Raw genomic sequence first — 25,644 nt, forward strand, 5'->3', positions numbered from 1 at the left:
GAGAAGGGAGAGTAATAATCATGAAGAGGGAGTGGTAGTGCTGAGAGGGGAGAGTAATAGTCATAGGAGCGAGTGGTAGTGCTGAGAGGGCAGAGTAATAGTCATAGGAGGGAGTAGTAGTGCTGAGAGGGGAGAGTAATAGGCATGAAGAGGGAGTAGTAGTGCTGAGAGGGGAGAGTAATAGTCATGAAGAGGGGGTGGTAGTGCTGAGAGGGCAGAGTAATAGTCATAGGAGGGAGTAATAGCGCTGAGAGGGGAGAGTAATAGTCATAGGAGGGAGTAGTAGTGCTGAGAGGGGAGAGTAATAGTCGTGAGGAGAGAGTAGTAGCATTGCTGAGAGGGGAAAGTAATAGTCATGAAGAGGGAGTAGTAGTGCTGAGAGGGGAGAGTAATAGTCATAGGAGGGAGTAGCATTGCTGAGAGGGGAGAGTAATAGTCATAGGAGGGAGTAATAGCGCTGAGAGGGGAGAGTAATAGTCATAGGAGGGAGTAGTAGTGCTGAGAGGGGAGAGTAATAGTCATAGGAGGGAGTAGTAGTGCTGAGAGGGGAGAGTAATAGTCGTGAGGAGAGAGTAGTAGCATTGCTGAGAGGGGAGAGTAATAGTCATGAAGAGGGAGTACTAGTGCTGAGAGGGGAGAGCAACAGTCATGAGGAGGGAGTACTAGTGCTGCGAGGGGAGAGTAATAGTTGTGAGGAGGAAGTATTAGTGCTGTGAGGGAAGAGTAATAGTCGTGAGGAGGGAATACTAGTGGTGAGAGGGGGAATAATACTCACAAGGTGAGAGTACTAGTACTGATAGGGGAGAGTAATAGTCGTGAAGATCGAGATGTGCTGCGACAGAGTAATAGTTGTGAGGAGTACTAGTGCTGAGAGAAGTGAGTAACAGTAGTGAGGAGGGAGTACTAGTTCTGCAATGAGAGAGTAATAGTCAGGAGGAGGGAGTGGTAGTGCTGAGAGTGCAGAGTAATAGTCATAGGAGGGAGTAGTAGTGCTGAGAGGGGAGAGTAATAGTCGTGAGGAGAGAGTAGTAGCATTGCTGAGAGGGCAGAGTAATAGTCATGAAGAGGGAGTAGTAGTGCTGAGAGGGCAGAGTAATAGTCATAGGAGGGAGTAGTAGTGCTGAGAGGGCAGAGTAATAGTCGTGAGGAAAGAGTAGTAGCATTGCTGAGAGGGGAGAGTAATAGTCATGAAGAGGGAGTAGTAATGCTGAGAGGGGAGAGTAAAAGTCATATGAGGGAGTAGTAGTGCTGAGAGGGGAGAGTAATAGTCATAGGAGGGAGTAGTAGTGCTGAGAGGGGAGAGTAATAGTCATGAAGAGGGAGTGGTAGTGCTGAGAAGGGAGAGTAATAATCATGAAGAGGGAGTGGTAGTGCTGAGAGGGGAGAGTAATAGTCATAGGAGCGAGTGGTAGTGCTGAGAGGGCAGAGTAATAGTCATAGGAGGGAGTAGTAGTGCTGAGAGGGGAGAGTAATAGGCATGAAGAGGGAGTAGTAGTGCTGAGAGGGGAGAGTAATAGTCATGAAGAGGGGGTGGTAGTGCTGAGAGGGCAGAGTAATAGTCATAGGGGGGAGTAATAGCGCTGAGAGGGGAGAGTAATAGTCATAGGAGGGAGTAGTAGTGCTGAGAGGGGAGAGTAATAGTCATAGGAGGGAGTAGTAGTGCTGAGAGGGGAGAGTAATAGTCGTGAGGAGAGAGTAGTAGCATTGCTGAGAGGGGAGAGTAATAGGCATGAAGAGGGAGTAGTAGTGCTGAGAGGGGAGAGTAATAGTCATAGGAGGGAGTAGTAGTGCTGAGAGGGGAGAGTAATAGTCATGAAGAGGGAGTGGTAGTGCTGAGAGGGCAGAGTAATAGTCATAGGAGGGAGTAGTAGTGCTGAGAGAGGAGAGTAATAGTCATAGGAGGGAGTAGTAGTGCTGAGAGGGGAGAGTAATAGTTGTGAGGAGGGAGTACTAGTGCTGAGAGGGGAGATTAATAGTCGTGAGGAGGGAGTAGTTGTGCTGAGAGGGGAGAGTAATAGTCGTGAGGAGAAAGTAGTAGCATTGCTGAGAGGGGAGAGTAATAGTCATAGGAGGGAGTAGTAGTGCTGAGAGGGGAGAGAAATAGTTGTGAGGAGGGAGTAGTTGTGCTGATAGGAGAGAGTAATAGTCGTGGGGAGGGAGTACTAGTGCTGAGAGGGGATATTAATAGTTATGAGGAGGGAGTACTAGTGCTGAGAGGGGAGAGTATTAGTCGTGAGGAGGGAGTAGTTGTGCTGATAGGAGAGAGTAATAGTCGTGAGGAGGGAGTAGTTGTGCTGAGAGGGGAGAGTAATGGTCATGAGGAGGGAGTAGTAGTCCTGAGAGGGGAGAGTAATAGTCGTGAGGAGGGAGTACAAGTGCTGAGAGGGGAGAGTAATAGTCATGAGGAGGGAGTACTAGTGCTGAGAGAAGTGAGTAACAGTCGTGAGGAAGGAGTACTAGTGCTGCAATGAGAGAATAATAGTTGGGAGTAGTAGTGCTGAGAGGGGAGAGTAATAGTCGTGAGGAGAGAGTAGTAGCATTGCTGAGAGGGGAGAGTAATAGTAGTGAGGAGGGAACAGTAGTGATGAGAGGGGACAGGAATAGTCGGGAGGCAGGAGTGCTAGTGCTGAGAGGTGACAGGAATAGTCGGGAGGCGGGAGTACTAGTGCTGAGAGGGGAGAGTAATAGTCATAGGAGGCAGTAGTAATGCTGAGAGGGGAAAGTAACTGTCATAGGAGGGAGTAGTAGTGCTGAGAGGGGAGAGTAATAGTCATGAGGAGGGAGTACTAGTGCTGAGAGGGGAGATTAATAGATGTGAGGAGGGTGTAGTTGTGCTGCGAGGGGAGAGTAATAGTCATGAGGAGGGAGTACTAGTGCTGAGAGGGGATATTAAAAGGTGTGAGGGGGAGTAGTTGTGCTGAGAGGGGAGAGTAATAGTTGTGAGGAGGGAGTACTATTGCTGCGAGGGGAGAGTAATTGTTGTGAGGACGGAATACTGGAATGATAGGGGAGAGTAATAGTATGTGAACCCCACTGAAGCATAGCATGTTCTCTACATGAACCAGAGGGAAGCATAGCATGTTCTCTATGTGAGTCCCAGGGAAACATAGTGTATGAACCCCACCAAAGCATAGCGTGTTCTCTATGTGACCCCACGGAAGCATAACTTGTTCTCTATGTGAACCCCACCAAAGCATAGCATGTTCTCTACGGGAACCCCAGGGAAGCACAGCACGTTTTCTATGAGAAATACAGTGTAGTCCCCAAGCACCCACAAAGAAATGTCCACACACTATTTCAGAACCAGCCCGCATCACCTCCTGAGAAGCTAGGCCTTGATTGCTCGTCCATTGCTACCAACAATAGAGAATCTTGGCTGGGGTCCTCTGTGCCTCTCCTCTACCATATAGAGAGCAGGAGTACAGACACCCTCCTCCAGTCTTTACACTCCAACAGCCAATCGGGGGGAAGGGACAGAGTCAGGGCTTCCCGGGACTTTGGGAAAACCAAGGTAACAGGCGATGGATGGCAAGAGGCCACGGGGGCAATCTTGTCTCCATCAGGAATCCACTGATTCCAATGACAGGGCCTGGGCATCCCAAAATGGAGGACGCTCAGGGCACCTGTCAATTCAGCACAGAGCTGCCACCAGCCCGTACCCTGCTCTGTGGGCCACACACAGATGCCCAAAAACATATACTAGGAGTACAGGGTCGTACTCCCACCCATGGGTGCCATAAGGTTATCCCAAGGGTCTATTCACCAAACCAAATACAGGAAGAGCCGCACCGCCAGGAGTCCCACATGAACTCCTGTGCGGAAAACAAGACAGAACATACATGATAAGGCAATAAAGGACAAGGATACAGAGGCCCTTTCCTGCCAATGCATTTCCAGCATCACAAGCCTGGGGAAGCATAGCGTGTTCTCTACGTGAGCCCCGGGGAAGCATAGCATGTTCTCTACGTGAATCCCGGGGAAGCATAGCATGTTCTCTACGTCAACCCTGGGGAAACATAGCATGTTCTGCACATGAACCCCAGCGAAGCATAGAATGATCGCTACATGTACCCCAGCAAAACAAAGCATGTTCTCTACTTGAACCCCAATGAAGCATAGCGTGATCTGTACGTCAACCTCGGGAAGCATAGCATGTTCTCTACGTGAATCCCAGGGAAGCATAGCATGTTCTCTATGCGAACCTCAGGGAAGCATAGCGTGTTCTCTACGTGAACCTCAGGGAAGCATAGCGTGTTCTCTACGTGAGCCCCGGGGAAGCTTAGCATGTTCTCTATGTGAATCCCGGGGAAGCATAGCATGTTCTCTATGTGAATCCCGGGGAAGCATAGCATGTTCTCTAAATGAATCCCGGGGAAGCATGGCATGTTCTCTATGTCAACCCCAGGGAAGCATAGCATGGTCTCTACGTAAACCCCGGGGAAACATAGCATGTTCTCAACGTGACCCCCGGGGAAGCATAGCATGTTCTCTACGTGAGCCCCAGGGGAAGCATATTGTGTTCTCTATGTGAACTCCAGGAAGCATATTGTGTTCTCTACGTGAACCCCAGTGAAGCATAGCGTGTTCTCTACGTCAACCCTGGGGAAGCATAGCATGTTCTCTACGTGAATCCCGGGGAAGCATAGTATGTTCTCTACGTGAGCCCCGGGGAAGCATAGCATGTTCTCTACATGAATCCTGGGGAAGCATAGCATATTCGCTGCGTCAACCCTAGGGAAGCATAGCATGTTCTCTACGTGAGCCCCGGGGAAGCATAGATGTTCTCTACATGAGCCCCGGGGAAGCATAGCATGTTCTCTACGTGAGCCCCGGGGAAGCATAACATGTTCTCTACGTGAGCCCCAGGGAAGCATAGCATGTTCTCTACGTGAGCCTCGGGGAAGCATAGCATGTTCTCTATGTGAGCCACGGGGAAGCATAGCATGTTATCTACGTGAGCCCCGGGGAAGCATAGCATGTTCTCTACGTGAGCCCCAGGGAAGCATAGCATGTTCTCTACGTGAGCCCCGGGGAAGCATAGCATGTTCTGTACATGAACCCCAGCTAAGCATAGCATGATCGCTACATGTACCCCAGCAAAACAAAGCATGTTCTCTACTTGAACCCCAGTGAAGCATAGTGTGATCTCTACGTCAACCTCGGGGAAGCATAGCATGTTCTCTACGTGAATCCCAGGGAAGCATAGCATGTTCTCTATGTGAACCTCAGGGAAGCATAGCGTGTTCTCTATGTGAACCTCAGGGAAGCATAGCGTGTTCTCTACGTGAGCCCCGGGGAAGCATAGCATGTTCTCTATGTGAATCCCGGGGAAGCATAGAATGTTCTCTATGTGAATCCCGGGGAAGCATGGCATGTTCTCTACGTCAACCCCAGGGAAGCATAGCATGTTCTCTACGTCAACCATGGGGAAACATAGCATGTTCTCAACGTGACCCCCGGGGAAGCATAGCATGTTCTCTACGTGAGCCCCGGGGAAGCATAGCATGTTCTCTACGTGAGTCCCGGGGAAGCATAGCATGTTCTCTATGCAAACCTCAGGGAAGCATAGCGTGTTCTCTACATGAATCCCGGGGAAGCATAGCATGTTCTCTACGTGAGCCCCAGGGAAGCATAGCATGTTCTCTACGTGAGTCCCGGGGAAGCATAGCAGGGGAAGCATAGCATGTTCTCTACGTGAGCCCCGGGGAAGCATAGCATGTTCTCTACATCAACCCCGGGGAAGCATGGCATGTTCTCTACGTGAGCCCCGGGGAAGCATAGCATGTTCTCTACGTGAATCCCGGGGAAGCATAGCATGTTCTCTACGTGAGCCCCAGGGAAGCAAAGCATGTTCTCTACGTGAGCCCCAGGGAAGCATAGCATGTTCTCTACGTGAGCCCCAGGGAAGCATAGCATGTTCTTTACGTGAGCCCCGGGGAAGCATAGCATGTTCTCTACTTGAGCCCCGGGGAAGCATAGCATGTTCTCTACGTGAGCCCCGGGGAAGCATAGCATGTTCTCTATGTGAGCCACAGGGAAGCACAGCATGTTCACTACGTGAGCCCCAGGGAAGCATGTTCTCTACGTGAGCCCCAGGGAAGCACAGCATGTTCTCTACGTGAGCCCCAGGGAAGCATGGCATGTGCTCTACGTGAGCCCCGGGGAAGCATAGCATGTTCTGTACATGAACCCCAGCTAAGCATAGCATGATCGCTACATGTACCCCAGCAAAACAAAGCATGTTCTCTACTTGAACCCCAGTGAAGCATAGTGTGATCTCTACGTCAACCTCGGGGAAGCATAGCATGTTCTCTACGTGAATCCCAGGGAAGCATAGCATGTTCTCTATGTGAACCTCAGGGAAGCATAGCGTGTTCTCTATGTGAACCTCAGGGAAGCATAGCGTGTTCTCTACGTGAGCCCCGGGGAAGCATAGCATGTTCTCTATGTGAATCCCGGGGAATCATAGAATGTTCTCTATGTGAATCCCGGGGAAGCATGGCATGTTCTCTACGTCAACCCCAGGGAAGCATAGCATGTTCTCTACGTCAACCATGGGGAAACATAGCATGTTCTCAACGTGACCCCCGGGGAAGCATAGCATGTTCTCTACGTGAGCCCCGGGGAAGCATAGCATGTTCTCTACGTGAGTCCCGGGGAAGCATAGCATGTTCTCTATGCAAACCTCAGGGAAGCATAGCGTGTTCTCTACATGAATCCCGGGGAAGCATAGCATGTTCTCTACGTGAGCCCCAGGGAAGCATAGCATGTTCACTACGTGAGTCCCGGGGAAGCATAGCAGGGGAAGCATAGCATGTTCTCTACGTGAGCCCCGGGGAAGCATAGCATGTTCTCTACATCAACCCCGGGGAAGCATAGCATGTTCTCTACGTGAGCCCCGGGGAAGCATAGCATGTTCTCTACGTGAATCCCGGGGAAGCATAGCATGTTCTCTACGTGAGCCCCAGGGAAGCAAAGCATGTTCTCTACGTGAGCCCCAGGGAAGCATAGCATGTTCTCTACGTGAGCCCCAGGGAAGCATAGCATGTTCTTTACGTGAGCCCCGGGGAAGCATAGCATGTTCTCTACTTGAGCCCCGGGGAAGCATAGCATGTTCTCTACGTGAGCCCCGGGGAAGCATAGCATGTTCTCTATGTGAGCCACAGGGAAGCACAGCATGTTCACTACGTGAGCCCCAGGGAAGCATGTTCTCTACGTGAGCCCCAGGGAAGCACAGCATGTTCTCTACGTGAGCCCCAGGGAAGCATGGCATGTGCTCTACGTGAGCCCCGGGGAAGCATAGCATGTTCTGTACATGAACCCCAGCGAAGCATAGCATGATCGCTACATGTACCCCAGCAAAACAAAGCATGTTCTCTACTTGAACCCCAGTGAAGCATAGCGTGATCTCTACGTCAACCTCGGGGAAGCATAGCATGTTCTCTACGTGAATCCCAGGGAAGCATAGCATGTTCTCTACGTGAGCCCCGGGGAAGCATAGCATGTTCTCTACGTGAGCCCCAGGGAAGCATAGCATGTTCACTACGTGAGCCCCAGGGAAGCACAGCATGTTCTCTACGTGAGCCCCAGGGAAGCATAGCATGTTTTCTACGTGAGCCCCAGGGAAGCATACCATGTTCTCTACGTGAGCCCCGGGGAAGCATAGCATGTTCTGTACATGAACCCCAGCGAAGCATAGCATGATTGCTACATGTACCCCAGCAAAACAAAGCATGTTCTCTACTTGAACCCCAGTGAAGCATAGCGTGATCTCTACGTTAACCTCGGGGGAGCATAGCATGTTCTCTACGTGAATCCCAGGGAAGCATAGAATGTTCTCTACGTGAGCCCCGGGGAAGCATAGCATGTTCTCTACGTGAGCCCCGGGGAAGCATAGCATGTTCTCTACGTGAGCCCCGGGGAAGCATAGCATGTTCTCTACGTGAGCCCCAGGGAAGCATAGTATGTTCTCTACGTGAATCCCAGGGAAGCATAGCATGTTCTCTACGTGAGCCCCAGGGAAGCATAGCATGTTCTCTACGTGAACCCCAGGGAAGCATAGCATGTTCTCTACGTGAGCCCCGGGGAAGCATAGCATGTTCTCTACGTGAGCCCCGGGGAAGCATAGCATGTTCTCTACGTGAGCCCCGGGGAAGCATAGCATGTTCTCTACATGAGCCCTGGGGAAGCATAGCATGTTCTCTAGGTGAGCCCCGGGGAAGCTTAGCATGTTCTCTAGGTGAGCCCCAGGGAAGCATAGCGTGTTCTCTACGTGAGCCCCAGGGAAGCATAGCGTGTTCTCTATGTGAGCCCCGGGGAAGCATAGCGTGTTCTCTACGTGAGCCCCGGGGAAGCATAGCGTGTTCTCTAGGTGAGCCCCAGGGAAGCATAGCATGTTCTCTACGTGAGCCCCGGGGAAGCATAGCATGTTCTGTACATGAACCCCAGCGAAGCAAAGCATGATCGCTACATGTACCCCAGCAAAACAAAGCATGTTCTCTACTTGAACCCCAGTGAAGCATAGCGTGATCTCTACGTCAACCTCGGGGAAGCATAGCATGTTCTCTACGTGAATCCCGGGGAAGCATAGAATGTTCTCTACGTGAGCCCCGGGAAGCATAGCATGTTCTCTACGTGAGCCCCAGGGAAGCATAGCATGTTCTCTACGTGAGCCCCGGGGAAGCATAGCATGTTCTCTAGGTGAGCCCCGGGGAAGCATAGCATGTTCTCTAGGTGAGCCCCGGGAAGCTTAGCATGTTCTCTAGGTGAGCCCCAGGGAAGCATAGCGTGTTCTCTACGTGAGCCCCAGGGAAGCATAGCGTGTTCTCTACGTGAGCCCCGGGGAAGCATAGCGTGTCCTCTAGGTGAGCCCCGGGGAAGCATAGCGTGTTCTCTAGGTGAGCCCCGGGGAAGCATAGCATGTTCTCTACGTGAGCCCCAGGGAAGCATAGCATGTTCTCTAGGTGAGCCCCAGGGAAGCATAGCATGTTCTCTACGTGAGCCCCGGGGAAGTATAGCATGTTCTCTACGTGAGCCCCGGGGAAGCATAGCATGTTCTCTAGGTGAGCCCCAGGGAAGCATAGCATGTTCTCTACGTGAGCCCCGGGGAAGCATAGCATGTTCTCTACGTGAGCCCCGGGGAAGCATAGCATGTTCTCTACGTGAGCCCCAGGGAAGCATAGCATGTTCTCTAGGTGAGCCCCAGGGAAGCATAGCATGTTCTCTACGTGAGCCCCAGGGAAGCATAGCATGTTCTCTACGTGAGCCCCAGGGAAGCATAGCATGTTCTCTACGTGAGCCCCGGGGAAGCATAGCATGTTCTCTACGTGAGCCCCGGGGAAGCATAGCATGTTCTCTACGTGAGCCTCCACCTTACAGGTGATGCCCCGGCGAGGTATCCTGGGGCCCAGAGGGGGCGGCACCTGATTGCTCCAGGGCGCATCTTCCGTGGCAACTGCCATGGCAGGGGGCTTCTGCACAGCCCCCTATGGTGCAGGACCCTCCGCCTGAGCCCCATAAGGGAATGGGTGGCTCCATGCAGCTCTGCAGATGGAGGGGAGGGGCACATGGCGCCCCTCGTGTATGCTGCGGAGACGTCTTTATTGGAGGGAAAAGGGGCACTGCTTAAGACCCCCCCCGCAGGGCAAAGGATGGGGGCAATTAATCAGTGCCCGCCCCTCAATCTCACTCCGGGGAGGGGGCTTCACCATTCCTGCATGCGAGGTCCTGTCCCAGCGGGACATCACACAGGAGCATACAGGAGTCCAGCAGCCTGGGCGGGAGAGTGGGGTGCAGCCCGTGGGGAGGGGGGGGCTCTGATGGAAGAGGGGGCACTGGGGCCCAGGAGTCCAGCAGCCTGGGCGGGAGAGTGGGGTGTAGCCCGTGGTGGGGGCGGGGGGCTCTGATGGAAGCAGCCTGGGCGGGAGAGTGAGGTGCAGCCCGTGGGGAGGGGGTGCTCTGATGGAAGAGGGGGCACTGGGGTCCACACCAGGAGCCCAGCAGCCTGGGCGGGAGTGTGGGGTGCAGCCCGTGCGGGTGCGGGGGGGAGGCTCTGATGGAAGAGTGGGCACTGGGGCCCACACCAGGAGTCCAGCAGCCTGGGCAGGAGAGTGGGGTGCAGCCCGTGGGGGGGGGCTCTGATGGAAGCAGCCTGGGCGGGAGAGTGGGGTGCAGCCCGTGGGGAGGGGGTGCTCTGATGGAAGCAGACTGGGCAGGAGAGGGGGGTGCAGCCCGTGGGGGGGGCTCTGATGGAAGAGGGGGCACTGGGGCCCAGGAGTCCAGCAGCCTGGGCAGGAGAGTGGGGTGCAGCCCGTGGGGGGGGGCTCTGATGGAAGCAGCCTGGGCGGGAGAGTGGGGTGCAGCCCGTGGGGAGGGGGTGCTCTGATGGAAGCAGACTGGGCAGGAGAGGGGGGTGCAGCCCGTGGGGGGGGGGGCTCTGATGGAAGAGGGGGCACTGGGGCCCAGGAGTCCAGCAGCCTGGGCCGGAGAGTGGGGTGCAGCCCGTGGGGGGGGGGGCTCTGATGGAAGCAGCCTGGGCGGGAGAGTGGGGTGCAGCCCGTGGGAGGGCGGGGGGCTCTGATGGAAGCAGCCTGGGCGGGAGAGTGGGGTGCAGCCCGTGGGGGGGGGCTCTGATGGAAGAGGGGGCACTGGGGCACACGTGAGTAGTGTGCAGCAGAGCCCCCAGTCCCACGTGGGGTAATAACCCTCTCCGTGACAGAAGGCACTGGGGCCCTGGCCTGCAGATTGGGGGTGTTGCGGAGGGGGTTCCCACCTGCTGGGGCCCCTTTCCCTGGGTGATGCGGGAGTCACAAGGGGGGGGCTCCGCTCCTGGGGGTGTCACTCATTTGAAATGTAGGATTGATGGTGAAAGGTGATCCCGTGACCCAAAGACAGCCTAATGTCATGTGGCACTCACGCGGGGGGGGGGGGGCTACTGGATCTGGCATTGAATTCACCTCGTGGCTACAGCGCCTATGGGTGTGGCCCCCTCTAGGGCGGCGGGGCTCTGCGCCCTATAGATCCCACCCCCTGCAGCTCTGCACCTATAGAGCCGGCGCCTGGGCCCTGCAGGTCTTCCAGGCGCTCATTATATGGACCCCGTGTCCAGCAGCCGCAGCCCCCTATAGATCGCTATAGGCGCAAGCGCCTTGGAAGCGCGACGCCAGGGCCCCCATAGACAGGGCCCCCCGCAGGCCCATGGCACCCTTGCAGCCCCCCCTCCCCCATCTCCAGCAGTGCCCCAGATAGATGATGGCCCCAGAGGCCCGCATGAAGCCCCCCCACTCACCTATTACGAGCTGCGGGGGCGCCTGGGGTGCAGGGGGGGGGGCACTCCGTGTCCACGGTGCTCGGTTCCGGCCGGTGTCTCTGCTCCCCCTCCCTGAGTGCAGGCACTTCCGTGTTAAGCCCCGCCCCCTGTCACTGCGGCTAGCCCCGCCCACCGGAAGCAAACCCCGCCCCCGCATGCCCCCCCTCCACAGAGCGACCTGAATGCAGCAACTGCACTACACTGTGTACACTGTGTGATGGGTGAATGCTGCACTGCACGGGGTGATGGGTGAATGCTGCACTACACTGTGTGATGGGGAATGCTGCACTACACTGTGTGATGGGGAGTGCTGCACTGCACTGTGTGATGGGTGAATGCTGCACTGCACGGGGTGATGGGTGAATGCTGCACTGCACGGGGTGATGGGTGAATGCTGCACTACACTGTGTGATGGGGATTGCTGCACTGCACGGGGTGATGGGTGAATACTGCACTACACTATGTGATGGGTGAATGCTGCACTACACTGTGTGATGGGTGAATGTTGCACTGCACTGTGTGATGGGTGAATGCTGCACTGCACGGGGTGATGGGTGAATGCTGCACTGCACGGGGTGATGGGTGAATGCTGCACTACACTGTGTGATGGGGGAATGCTGCACTACACTGTGTGATGGGGAGTGCTGCACTGCACTGTGTGATGGGTGAATGCTGCACTGCACGGGGTGATGGGTGAATGCTGCACTGCACGGGGTGATGGGTGAATGCTGCACTACACTGTGTGATGGGGATTGCTGCACTGCACGGGGTGATGGGTGAATACTGCACTACACTATGTGATGGGTGAATGCTGCACTACACTGTGTGATGGGTGAATGTTGCACTGCACTGTGTGATGGGTGAATGCTGCACTGCACGGGGTGATGGGTGAATGCTGCACTGCACGGGGTGATGGGTGAATGCTGCACTACACTGTGTGATGGGGGAATGCTGCACTACACTGTGTGATGGGGAGTGCTGCACTGCACTGTGTGATGGGTGAATGCTGCACTGCACGGGGTGATGGGTGAATGCTGCACTGCACGGGGTGATGGGTGAATGCTGCACTACACTGTGTGATGGGGATTGCTGCACTGCACGGGGTGATGGGTGAATACTGCACTACACTATGTGATGGGTGAATGCTGCACTACACTGTGTGATGGGTGAATGTTGCACTGCACTGTGTGATGGGTGAATGCTGCACTGCACGGGGTGATGGGTGAATGCTGCACTACACTGTGTGATGGGGGAATGCTGCACTGCACGGGGTGATGGGTGAATGCTGCACTACACTGTGTGATGGGGGAATGCTGCACTACACTGTGTGATGGGGAGTGCTGCACTGCACTGTGTGATGGGTGAATGCTGCACTGCACGGGGTGATGGGTGAATGCTGCACTGCACGGGGTGATGGGTGAATGCTGCACTACACTGTGTGATGGGGAGTGCTGCACTGCACGGGGTGATGGGTGAATACTGCACTACACTATGTGATGGGTGAATGCTGCACTACACTGTGTGATGGGTGAATGTTGCACTGCACTGTGTGATGGGTGAATGCTGCACTGCACGGGGTGATGGGTGAATGCTGCACTACACTGTGTGATGGGGGAATGCTGCACTGCACGGGGTGATGGGTGAATGCTGCACTACACTGTGTGATGGGGGAATGCTGCACTACACTGTGTGATGGGGAGTGCTGCACTGCACTGTGTGATGGGTGAATGCTGCACTGCACGGGGTGACGGGTGAATGCTGCACTGCACGGGGTGATGGGTGAATGCTGCACTACACTGTGTGATGGGGAGTGCTGCACTGCACGGGGTGATGGGTGAATACTGCACTACACTATGTGATGGGTGAATGCTGCACTACACTGTGTGATGGGTGAATGTTGCACTGCACTGTGTGATGGGTGAATGCTGCACTGCACGGGGTGATGGGTTAATGCTGCACTGCACGGGGTGATGGGTTAATGCTGCACTGCACTGTGTGATGGGTGAATGCTGCACTACTCTGTGTGATGGGTGAATGCTGCACTGCACGGGGTGATGGGTGAATGCTGCACTACACTGTGTGATGGGTGAATGCTGCACTACACTGTGTGATGGGTGAATGCTGCACTGCACGGGGTGATGGGTTAATGCTGCACTGCACTGTGTGATGGGTGAATGCTGCACTGCACGGGGTGATGGGTGAATGCTGCACTACACTGTGTGATGGGGGAATGCTGCACTACACTGTGTGATGGGGAGTGCTGCACTGCACTGTGTGATGGGTGAATGCTGCACTGCACGGGGTGATGGGTGAATGCTGCACTGCACGGGGTGATGGGTGAATGCTGCACTACACTGTGTGATGGGGAGTGCTGCACTGCACGGGGTGATGGGTGAATACTGCACTACACTATGTGATGGGTGAATGCTGCACTACACTGTGTGATGGGTGAATGTTGCACTGCACTGTGTGATGGGTGAATGCTGCACTGCACGGGGTGATGGGTTAATGCTGCACTGCACTGTGTGATGGGTTAATGCTGCACTGCACTGTGTGATGGGTGAATGCTGCACTACACTGTGTGATGGGTGAATGCTGCACTACACTGTGTGATGGGTGAATGCTGCACTACACTGTGTGATGGGTGAATGTTGCACTACACTGTGTGATGGGTGAATGCTGCACTACACTGTGTGATGGGTGAATGCTGCACTGCATGGGGTGATGGGTTAATGCTGCACTGCACTGTGTGATGGGTTAATGCTGCACTGCACTGTGTGATGGGTGAATGCTGCACTACACTGTGTGATGGGTGAATGTTGCACTACACTGTGTGATGGGTGAATGCTGCACTGCACGGGGTGATGGGTGAATGCTGCACTACACTGTGTGATGGGTGAATGCTGCACTACACTGTGTGATGGGTGAATGTTGCACTACACTGTGTGATGGGTGAATGCTGCACTGCACGGGGTGATGGGTGAATGCTGCACTACACTGTGTGATGGGTGAATGCTGCACTGCACGGGGTGATGGGTTAATGCTGCACTGCACTGTGTGATGGGTGAATGCTGCACTACACTGTGTGATGGGTGAATGCTGCACTGCACGGGGTGATGGGTGAATGCTGCACTGCACGGGGTGATGGGTGAATGCTGCACTGCACGGGGTGATGGGTGAATGCTGCACTACACTGTGTGATGGGTGAATGCTGCACTGCACGGGGTGATGGGTTAATGCTGCACTGCACGGGGTGATGGGTGAATGCTGCACTACACTGTGTGATGGGGGAATGCTGCACTACACTGTGTGATGGGGAGTGCTGCACTGCACTGTGTGATGGGTGAATGCTGCACTACACTGTGTGATGGGTGAATGCTGCACTGCACGGGGTGATGGGTGAATGCTGAATGCTGCACTACAATGTGTGATGGGTGAATGCTGCACTACACTGTGTGATGGGTGAATGCTGCACTACACTGTGTGATGGGGAGTGCTGCACTGCACTGTGTGATGGGTGAATGCTGCACTGCACGGGGTGATGGGTGAATGCTGCACTACACTGTGTGATGGGTGAATGCTGCACTACACTGTGTGATGGGTGAATGCTGCACTGCACGGGGTGATGGGTGAATGCTGCACTGCACGGGGTGATAGGTGAATGCTGCACTACACTGTGTGATGGGGGAATGCTGCACTACACTGTGTGATGGGGAGTGCTGCACTGCACTGTGTGATGGGTGAATGCTGCACTGCACGGGGTGATGGGTTAATGCTGCACTGCACTGTGTGATGGGTGAATGCTGCACTACACTGTGTGATGGGTGAATGCTGCACTGCACGGGGTGATGGGTGAATGCTGCACTGCACTGTGTGATGGGTGAATGCTGCACTACACTGTGTGATGGGTGAATGCTGCACTGCACGGGTGATGGGTGAATGCTGCACTACACTGTGTGATGGGTGAATGCTGCACTACACTGTGTGATGGGTGAATGCTGCACTGCACGGGGTGATGGGTTAATGCTGCACTGCACTGTGTGATGGGTGACTGCTGCACTACACTGTGTGATGGGTGAATGCTGCACTGCACGGGGTGATCACTGCACGGGGTGATGGATGAATGATGCACTACACTGTGTGATGGGTGAATGCTGCACTGCACGGGGTGATGGGTGAATGCTGCACTGCACGGGGTGATGGGTGAATGATGCACTACACTGTGTGATGGGTGAATGCTGCACTACACTGTGTGATGGGTGAATGCTGCACTGCACTGTGTGATGGGTGAATGCTGCACTACACTGTGTGGTGGGTGAATGCTGCACTGCACGGGGTGATGGGTGAATGCTGCACTGCACGGGGTGATGGGTGAATGCTGCACTGCACGGGGTGATGGGTGAATGATGCACTACACTGTGTGATGTGTGGATGCTGCACTGCCCAGAGGGATGGGTGAATGCTGCACTACACTGTGTGATGGGTGAATGCTGCACTGCACGGGGTGATGGATGAATGCTGCACTACACTATGTGATGGGTGAATGCTGCACTACACTGTGTGATGGGTGAATGCTGCATTGCACAGTGTGATGGGTGAATGCTGCACTGCACAGGGTGATGGGTGAATGCTGCACTGCACAGGGTGATGGGTGAATTCTGCACTGCACTGTGTGATGGGTGAGTGCTGCACTGCACAGGGTCATGGGTGAGTGATGCACTGCACAGGGTGATGGGTTAATGCTGCACTGCACTGTGTGATGGGTGAATGCTGCACTACACTGTGTGATGGGTGAATGCTGCACTACACTGTGTGATGGGTGAATACTGAACTACACTGTGTGATGGGGAAATGCTGCACTAGTGTGTGATGCATGAATGCTGCACTACAGTGTGTGATGGGGAATGCTGCACTACAGTGTGTGCTGGGGAATGCTGCACTACAGTGTGTAATGGGGGATGTTGCATTACACTGTGATGGGCGAATGCTGCACTACACTGTGTGATGGATGAATGCTGCACTGCACGGGGTGATGGGTGAATGCTGCACTACACTGTGTGATGGGCGAATGCTGCACTGCACAGGGTGATGGGTTAATGCTGCACTACACTGTGTGATGTGTGGATGCTGCACTGCACGGGGTGATGGGTGAATGCTGCACTACACTGTGTGATGGGTGAATGCTGCACTGCATGGGGTGATGGGTGAGTACTGCACTACACTATGTGATGTGTGGATGCTGCACTGCACAGGGTGTAGTGTACACTGTGTGATGGGTGAATGCTGCACTGCCCAGGGTGATGGGTGAATGCTGCACTACACTGTGTGGTGGGGGAATGCTGCACTACAGTGTGTGATGGGGGAATGCTGCACTACACTGTGTGATGTGTGAATGCTGCACTACAGTGTGTGATGGGGAGTGCTGCACTACACTGTGTGATGGGGGAATACTGAACTACACTGTGTGATGGGGAAATGCTGCACTAGTGTGTGATGCATGAATGCTGCACTACAGTGTGTGATGGGGAATGCTGCACTACAGTGTGTGCTGGGGAATGCTGCACTACAGTGTGTAATGGGGGATGTTGCACTACACTGTGATGGGCGAATGCTGCACTACACTGTGTGATGGGTGAATGCTGCACTGCACAGGGTGATGGGTGAATGCTGCACTACACTGTGTGATGGGCGAATGCTGCACTGCACAGGGTGATGGGTTAATGATGCACTACACTGTGTGATGTGTGGATGCTGCACTGCACAGGGTGTAGTGTACACTGTGTGATGGGTGAATGCTGCACTTCCCAGAGTGATGGGTGAATGCTGCACTACACTGTGTGATGGGTGAATGCTGCACTGCACGGGGTGATGGGTGAATACTGCACTACACTGTGTGATGTGTGGATGCTGCACTACAGTGTGTGATGGGGAGTGCTGCACTACACTGTGTGATGGGGGAATGCTGCACTACAGTGTGTGATGGGGAGTGCTGCACTACACTATGTGATGCTCAGTTGAGAGAGGAAAGGCTAGGTGGGCCCCCGGAGAAATCATCCCAGCCTCTGCTGCCTCAGGCTAAAATCATCCATCCTCCTATCAAACCAACGTAGGAGGGTTCGGGCACTCCATCCAGTAGGATATGTCGGATCAAGAACCTTTACAACAACGGCGGTCGCAGATGGCTATCTCGGTCAGAACTCCTAACCCGATTATACTCCGTCCCTGAATTGCGAGTGTTGCAATCTGATGACTTCCAGTTTGTGGAGCCATTGAAGGGGCGGAATTCGTGTGTATCTGCCCTGCATTGCAAGTTCCTTTTAACCGCACAGCTGATCAGGAAATATCGAGACGAACTATGGGCAGTTGACGTGGAGATAGATGCAGACTTGGATGAACCTGATCCCTGTGTCGATAACGGCGAAACAAGTGGTTCAGCTGATCTAGATGTCTGCCCGATTGTACCTAAGGGAAAGAAAGTGGAAGTGGTGGACATACAACACGTGCTAAAATGGCTGGCCGAATCGCTCCCCGAAGCTTTATCCACTCATTGAACCTGGTCATTACTATCGTGGAATTGCAGAGGCTTTGCGCATCTGCTGTCCTCTGAGGGGTCAGTAAACTTTGTCGCCAAACATGAGCTAATATGTTTACAAGAGTCCTGGGCGATGGACCCATTATTACTGGATGGTTTTGTGACTTATCAGTCTTTCGCGAAAAGGGGAGAGAAGGGTAGACCATTCGGTGGGTTGCTTACTGGGGTGGCAAGCTGTTTGAACTCGAAACAGATACCCTGTAGCCAAGACAATAATCTGCTGGCAGTGGAAGTTGAATATGGGCCTAAGGACAAAGGAGAAAAGGTACTGCTGATAAATCTATATAATCCTCCTTATGCTCGGATAAGTGAACCACTCCAAGCATCCCTTCATGAGCTGTTGGCATTCTGGTCAGCGACTCAGGGAAACGGAGCGGTAATGGTAGTTGGCGACTTCAATTGCCAAATACCGGGGGAGGGAGGGCTACACCCACAAAACCCTAGGCTAAGAAACAAGCGGTTACTTACGCATATCAAAAAAGACACTGAAGGCCCGCAATGGCGTCTCTTGTTTGATGACTGGGATCTGGCGATGGTGAATGGTTACACTGTTAGTGACCATCCAGGAAAACAAACGTGGGCTAATGGGTCTTCTTCCAGTACAATTGACTATATATTTATGTGCCCTAAAATGTTGCTATGTGTTGTTGACCTAAGGGTATCTTTAAATGAATGGAGTGACCACGCTGCACTTCAGTGTGTACTAAATATTGCCCATACTAATCCAGAAAAGAGTAATATGGGTACAATTCGGGTAAACAAAGCGGGCTCTAGCATTAGGTGGACTGCCAAGAATATACACTTGGCATCAGAAGCACTAAACATTGAGAACTGGTCCCAAATACCCAACTTCAACGATATGTCTATAGAAGATATAGAAACTTGGATCAGTGTTTTTTCTAATACTCATGCCTCAGCCCCCAATCGGAGTATGACTAGACCAGAGGGTGGGATACCCCCGTTTAACAAAAAGATCAGAGACACTAAGAGGGAATTTAGAAGGGAGCTGCGCACGATCAAACAAAGGAGCGAACCTATAGAAAATCTTAGGGTGGCTGTTAGGAAATGCAAGAATAAATATAGAACCAATATCAAAAAGATACGGCTCACCGAAAGAAGTCTGGCATATCAGAAATTGATACACACCATCTGCTCGAAAGACACTCGCAGCATTTGGGCACTTCTGGGCGAAGCTAGGGAAACAGCTAAGGGGCAACTGGCAAACCCCGTCGGTGCAAAGGAATGGGAGGATTTCCTGCTGAATCGTAATGCCATCGTGCAGACAGAGGAGAGGCTTCCACCGCTTCCTCCCAGATCTAGTATATCATTTGATATGTCATACACAGCGATATTCTGTAAGATAAAACTCTAAAATCCTCTAGAGCTCCCGGCCCTAATGGCCTAGCCAATATAGTTATCAAAGCCCAACCTGAGTTTTGGGCAGGATTGTTGGCAATCATGTTTGAGAAAATTTTGAGCCAAGGGGTGATACCTAAGTCGTGGCAAACAGCCGTGTTGATCCTGGTATTTAAAAAGGGAAACCGGCTAGACCCGAATAATTATAGACTCCTCTCTATGCTGGATACGACAGGCAAATTGTTTGCCGCTCTGTTGCTCAAGGACCTTCAGACATGGGTAGACGAGGCCCACATATTATCCAAATTCCAATGTGGTTTTAGAAAAGGCTACTCCACCGGGTATAATTTGATGGTAATGAACCTATTAAGAGCAAGAGCCCGTAAAAGAGATGAGCCGCCGCTGTATGCACTCTACGTCGACTTTAAAGCAGCTTTTGACCTAGTACCTAGAGAACGCCTATGGTCTAAACTGGCTGCCCTAGGTTGCCCTGCTGGCGTACTGTATTTTCTCAGATTGTTACATCATAATACCTCAGTCAGGTTAATATTGGACCAGGAGGGACATCTGACTAGTAAGGTATATCAAAACAGGGGGGGTCAAACAGGGCTGTGTGACTGCCCCCCTAGTGTACAATCTTTATGTGCATGATATCCCGCTTGCTCTAACTTCTTCCCGTAATTGCCCCCCTAAAATCGGGGACTCTGCCTGCACCGTTATGGCATATGCTGATGATTTGGTCATCTTTGACCACACTATTAGTGGCTTACGTAGATCAGCCACTGCATTATGGGAGTACGCCGCATCCAATGGTCTCATTATTAACCGAGACAAAACTAAGGTATTGAGATTTACCAGCAAAAGAGTGTCCCGCGTGAATCTCACGGTGAATAATAACTTGATCCCATATGCCCCACTCTACCGCTATCTGGGTATTGATTTTGAGCCCAATGGGGATTATGTGGCTCTTAAGCTCTCACGTACAATGCGAGCGGCACAAGTAACATCTTTAATAGCCAATTTTACCAATAAGCAAGGAGGATTTTCGCTTTGGGGTACGCGCCAATTATACATGCAGGTATTCATCCCTATGATGACTTATGGTCTAGAATCACTTCTAGACTTAGATCTTAGCTGGCTTCAAATCATCGAGGGGAAGTTCTGGCGTCGTATACTTGGCCTGGGCCCGGGAGTTCCGATGGCAATTATCCGATTAGAATTAGGGCTACCCTCTATGAAGGCTATCGTCATGAAAAGGAGATTGGGGCACTTCTTGAAAATGCGCAGTACAACAGCTAACCCTCTCCTGCTTACTATCTTCCAAGAATTGTGCAAGAAACAAAATCCTCAGTCACCATCTGTGATGATGATAAAACTTCTTGCTACAATTGGATGGACCTGGCGAGAAGGCCCATATTCTAAGCAAGTTCAAAATGCACTTGATAAGAGGGTAGAAATGTGGGATTGGCTAGAGAATTTCGCTCACCTGAGCACGTTGAAAAGCTACGCATTTGTACAATACAGGTTGTACTCATTCTTGCAACCCCAAGGGTATCTCAATCTCTGCCCTTCAAAAAAACTGTGACGATTTATCCTTTTATTAAGGATGGACCAACTGCCTATCCTGTTGGTCACGGGCAGAAGTCTGCAGTTGCCATTGGACCTACGCACCTGTCGGTTGTGTGAAGGAAGCAATGTATTAGAGTCAGCAAGACATGTTTTGACAGAATGTGGCACTATGATTGATGTAATCCATTGTCATCTGGGGAAGTTCTCCCATAATCTAGCATCAATCGGAACGTCATTATTCTGGCATCACTGCATGAATTCTGAGAGTATGCGAGAAATGTTAGCTCTCTTCAACATCTGGATTAGGATAGAAGAAATATTGAATATTCAGATTTGAAATTAGTACTCGTATCCTAAAACAGTCACTGCCCCGGCCCTAAGAGGAGGTAAACGGCTGTGCAGTGAGTGTCCGTGGTATGGTAGTTATGAGAAATGAACTAAGTATAGTTTACCGCTTTGTATTGCTATCCATATATTATAGTGAGCATTGTGGATGTTATTGTATAAATATGTAATGTTTTTTTTTTTTTCTCTTTATAACATTCTTATTTTACATGCTATTTGAGCTTTGAGATTGATTTTATATGTGTAAATAGTTCTTTATTTATCAAATTGTTATATTGTTATTATTCTGCTCATGGAAGTTTAATCTATATATGTGCTTACTTATTAATATGTGTAAAGTTTATTAAATAGACTGTATCACATTAAATAAATAAATAAAATAAACTGTGTGATGGGGGAATGCTGCACTACACTGTGTGATGGGGAGTGCTGCACTACACTGTGTGATGGGGGAATGCTGCACTACACTGTGTGATGGGGGAATGCTGCACTACACTGTGTGATGTGTGAATGCTGCACTACAGTGTGTGATGGGGAGTGCTGCACTACACTGTGTGATGGGGGAATGCTGCACTACACTGTGTGATGGGGAGTGCTGCACTACACTGTGTGATGGGGAATGCTGCACTACACTGTGTGATGTGGAGTGCTGCACTACACTGTGTGATGGGGAATGCTGCACTACACTGTGTGATGGGGGAATGCTGCACTACACTGTGTGATGGGGAGTGCTGCACTACACTGTGTGATGGGGGAATGCTGCACTACAGTGTGTGATGGAGGTGCTGCACTACACTGTGTGATGGGGAATGCTGCACTACACTGTGTGATGGGGAGTGCTGCACTACACTGTGTGATGGGGGAATGCTGCACTACACTGTGTGATGGGGGAATGCTGCACTACACTGTGTGATGGGTGAATGCTGCACTGTACTGGCTGATGAGCGGAGCATTGCACTCGGTTTGAGTGCCCCTCAGATATTCAGGGACTTGTGCATAGTGCGGCTCGACGGGATGATTGCCAGTCGTGATGCCCCAGAGACTGAATCACCCCTCCCCGCTCACCAGTGCCAGTGCCCAGGCATCTTCGTTCCTACCCCTCCCCAGTTGTCCCCAGTTGTCCCCACATGTCCACGGCTTCCCGTGCTTTAAGCTCTGAAGCACTTCATTCCTCCCACTCAGAGGCCGAATCATGGAATAATTAGCGCGGCGCAAGTGGGCAAAAACGTGCAAATCGCAGTGGAATAGCGAAAATCACCGTGCAAGTGCGAAAATCGCACGAAAAGCAGCGCACATCGATTCATGGAAGTCTGTGCGCGAGAAAACCAGCGGATGTGCGATAAAGTGCGCGGCGCACGTTGGCGCACAGGCCATCTAACAGCGTGCGCCAGGGCACAGCGAAAATCGCACAGGCCACAGCGAAATTCGCACATAGCGCGGCGCACGCAACAAAAGTAGGCGGAACACGGGCGTAACACTCGGAATGGGGAACAACTTGCCAAAACGTGGGCGTCACGGGGGAAGTACAGGGCACAAGTGCGCGGAACGCCCACACGCTCGCCTACATCACGTATTCATGGAATAGAATAGGGCAAAAAAGCGCACGCTCAAACCAGCGCACAGGCACAAACACGACCGCCACAAGAAAGCAGGCGGTAGCGTCTCTGCGGCTGTAAGAAATGTGCGCCAAAAGGTGCGCCAACAAATAGCACCTATATACTGCCATGATGAATGTCCTATACTGTGGCCCTCCAGGACAAATGACGTGCAAAGGGGTACCCACAAACACGGACACCCGCTGACAAAAAATATGTGTGCGTGTTTACTGGGGTGCGCGGGAAGTCTCACACGCAATTTGGCCGGGTACGTGGATTTCAGGGGTGCGCGGGAAGTTCCACACGCGATTTCAGCAGGGTACGTGTATTTCAGGGGTGAGCGGGAAGTTCCACACGTGATTTCATCAGGGTACGTGTATTTCAGGGGTGCGCGGGAATTTCCACACGCGATTCCAGCAGGGTATGTGTATTTCAGGGGTGCGCGGGAAGTTCCACACGCGATTTCAGCAGGGTACGTGTATTTCAGGGGTGCGCGGGAAGTTCCACACGCGATTGGCCCAGTGCGAGCAAGGTATGTGTATTTCAGGGGTGCGCGGGAAGTTCCACACGCGATTGGCCCAGTGCGAGCAGGGTACGTGTATTTCAGGGGTGCGCAGGAATTTCCACACGCGATTTCAGCAAGGTATGTGTATTTCAGGGGTGCGTGGGAAGTTCCACACACGATTTCAGCAGGGTATGTGTATTTCAGGGGTTCTGGGGAGTACCACACGTGAATTGGCCGTGTGGGCCCTCCCAGGTGTACGCTCCACAACCTCCACGGACCCTGCAGGCAGCCCACACCACGGGGGACTACCCTGCACCCATGCTCATGTCCCGCAGGCAGCCCATCCACCATGGGCATGCCCCCCAGCCAACCCACATGTCACCTTGCACTACTGATCAACAATGCATGTCTACCACCACCCCCACCCCCCTGCCACCATGAGCATCCTCCACCAGGCCCCCACTCATGTCTCCCACCACCCCCACCCCCCAGCCACCAGAGGCAGCCTCCACCAGGCCCCCACTCATGTCTCCCACCCCCCCACCCCCAGCAGTGCAGGGGCAGCCTCCACCAGGCCCCCACTCATGTCTACCACCACCCCCACCCCCCTGCCACCAAGGGCAGCCTCCACCAGGCCCCCACTCATGTCTACCACCACCCCCACCCCCCAGCATCCAGGGTCACCCTCCACCAGGCCCCCACTCATGTCTCCCACCACCCCCACCCCCCTGCCACCATGGGCATCCTCCACCAGGCCCCCACTCATGTCTCCCACCACCCCCACCCCCCTGCCACCTTGGGCAGACTCCACCAGGCCCCCACTCATGTCTCCCACCACCCCCACCCCCCTGCCACCATGGGCAGCCTCCACCAGGCCCCCACTCATGTCTCCCACCACCCCCACCCCCTGCCACCATGGGCAGCCTCCACCAGGCCCCCACTCATGTCTCCCACCACCCCCACCCCCCAGCATCCAGGGGCAGCCTCCACCAGGCCCCCACTCATGTCTCCTACCACCCCTACCCCCCAGCAGTGCAGGGGCAGCCTCCACCAGGCCCCCACTCATGTCTCCCACCACCCCCACCCCCCAGCCACCAGGGGCAGCCTCCACCAGGCCCCCACTCATGTCCCCCACCCCCCAGCACTGCAGGGGCAGCCTCCACCAGGCCCCCACTCATGTCTACCACCACCCCCCACCCCCTGCCACCATGGCCACCCTCCACCAGGCCCCCACTCATGTCCACCTGCACCCTCACCCCCCAGCATCCAGGGTCACCCTCCACCAGGCCCCCACTCATGTCTTCCACCACCCCCACCCCTCTGCCACCATGGGCAGCCTCCACCAGGCCCCCACTCATGTCTCCCACCACCCCCACCCCCCAGCCACCAGGGGCAGCCCCCACCAGGCCCCCACCCATGTCTCCCACCACCCCCACCCCCCAGCAGTGCAGGGGCAGCCTCCACCAGGCCCCCACTCATGTCTCCCACCCCCCTACCCCCCTGCCACCAGGGGCAGCCTCCACCAGGCCCCCACCCATGTCTCCCACCACCCCCACCCCCCAGCCACCAGGGGCAGCCCCCACCAGGCCCCCACCCATGTCTCCCACCACCCCCACCCCCCAGCAGTGCAGGGGCAGCCTCCACCAGGCCCCCACTCATGTCTCCCACCACCCCCACCCCCTGCCACCAGGGGCAGCCCCCACCAGGCCCCCACCCATGTCTCCCACCACCCCCATCCCCCAGCCACCAGGGGCAGCCTCCACCAGGCCCCCACTCATGTCTCCCACCACCCCCAGCCCCCAGCCACCAGGGGCAGCCCCCACCCATGTCTCCCACCACCCCCACCCCCAGCAGTGCAGGGGCAGCCCCCACCAGGCCCCCACTCATGTCTCCTACCACCCCCACCCCCCAGCCACCAGGGGCAGCCTCCACCAGGCACCCACCCATGTCTCCCACCACCCCCACCCCCCAGCAGTGCAGGGGCAGCCTCCACCAGGCCCCCACTCATGTCTCCCACCACCCCCACCCCCCAGCAGTGCAGGGGCAGCCTCCACCAGGCCCCCACTCATGTCTCCCACCACCCCCACCCCCCAGCCACCAGGGGCAGCCCCCACCAGGCCCCCACCCATGTCTCCCAACACCCCCACCCCCCAGCAGTGCAGGGGCAGCCTCCACCAGGCCCCCACTCATGTCTCCCACCACCCCACCCCCCTGCCACCATGGGCAGCCTCCACCAGGCCCCCACTCATGTCTACCACCCCCCCCACCCCCCAGCAAAGCAGGGGCAGCCTCCACCAGGCCCCCACTCATGTCTCCCACCACCCCCACCCCCCTGCCACCATGGGCAGCCCCCACCAGGTCCTCACAATCCCCA

The 25,644-nt window shown here is 54.1% G+C and overlaps 1 protein-coding gene across 1 annotated transcript in view; it reads right to left on the reverse strand.

The window, feature by feature from the left end:
• The window catches only part of SLC27A4 (solute carrier family 27 member 4), a 297,326-nt gene extending 285,923 nt beyond the window's left edge, over window positions 1-11,403 (reverse strand). The window contains exon 1 of the mRNA XM_069609143.1: window positions 11,288-11,403. The gene's annotated coding sequence lies outside the window, so the exon portion shown is untranslated. The remainder of the gene's footprint in view (window positions 1-11,287) is intronic.
• Between the last annotated feature and the right edge of the window lie 14,241 nt (window positions 11,404-25,644).

The sequence above is a fragment of the Ambystoma mexicanum genome, chromosome 8 (assembly GCF_040938575.1).
Source record: "Ambystoma mexicanum isolate Mex_15411 chromosome 8, UKY_AmexF1_1, whole genome shotgun sequence".
NCBI classification, from domain to species: Eukaryota; Metazoa; Chordata; class Amphibia; order Caudata; family Ambystomatidae; genus Ambystoma; species Ambystoma mexicanum.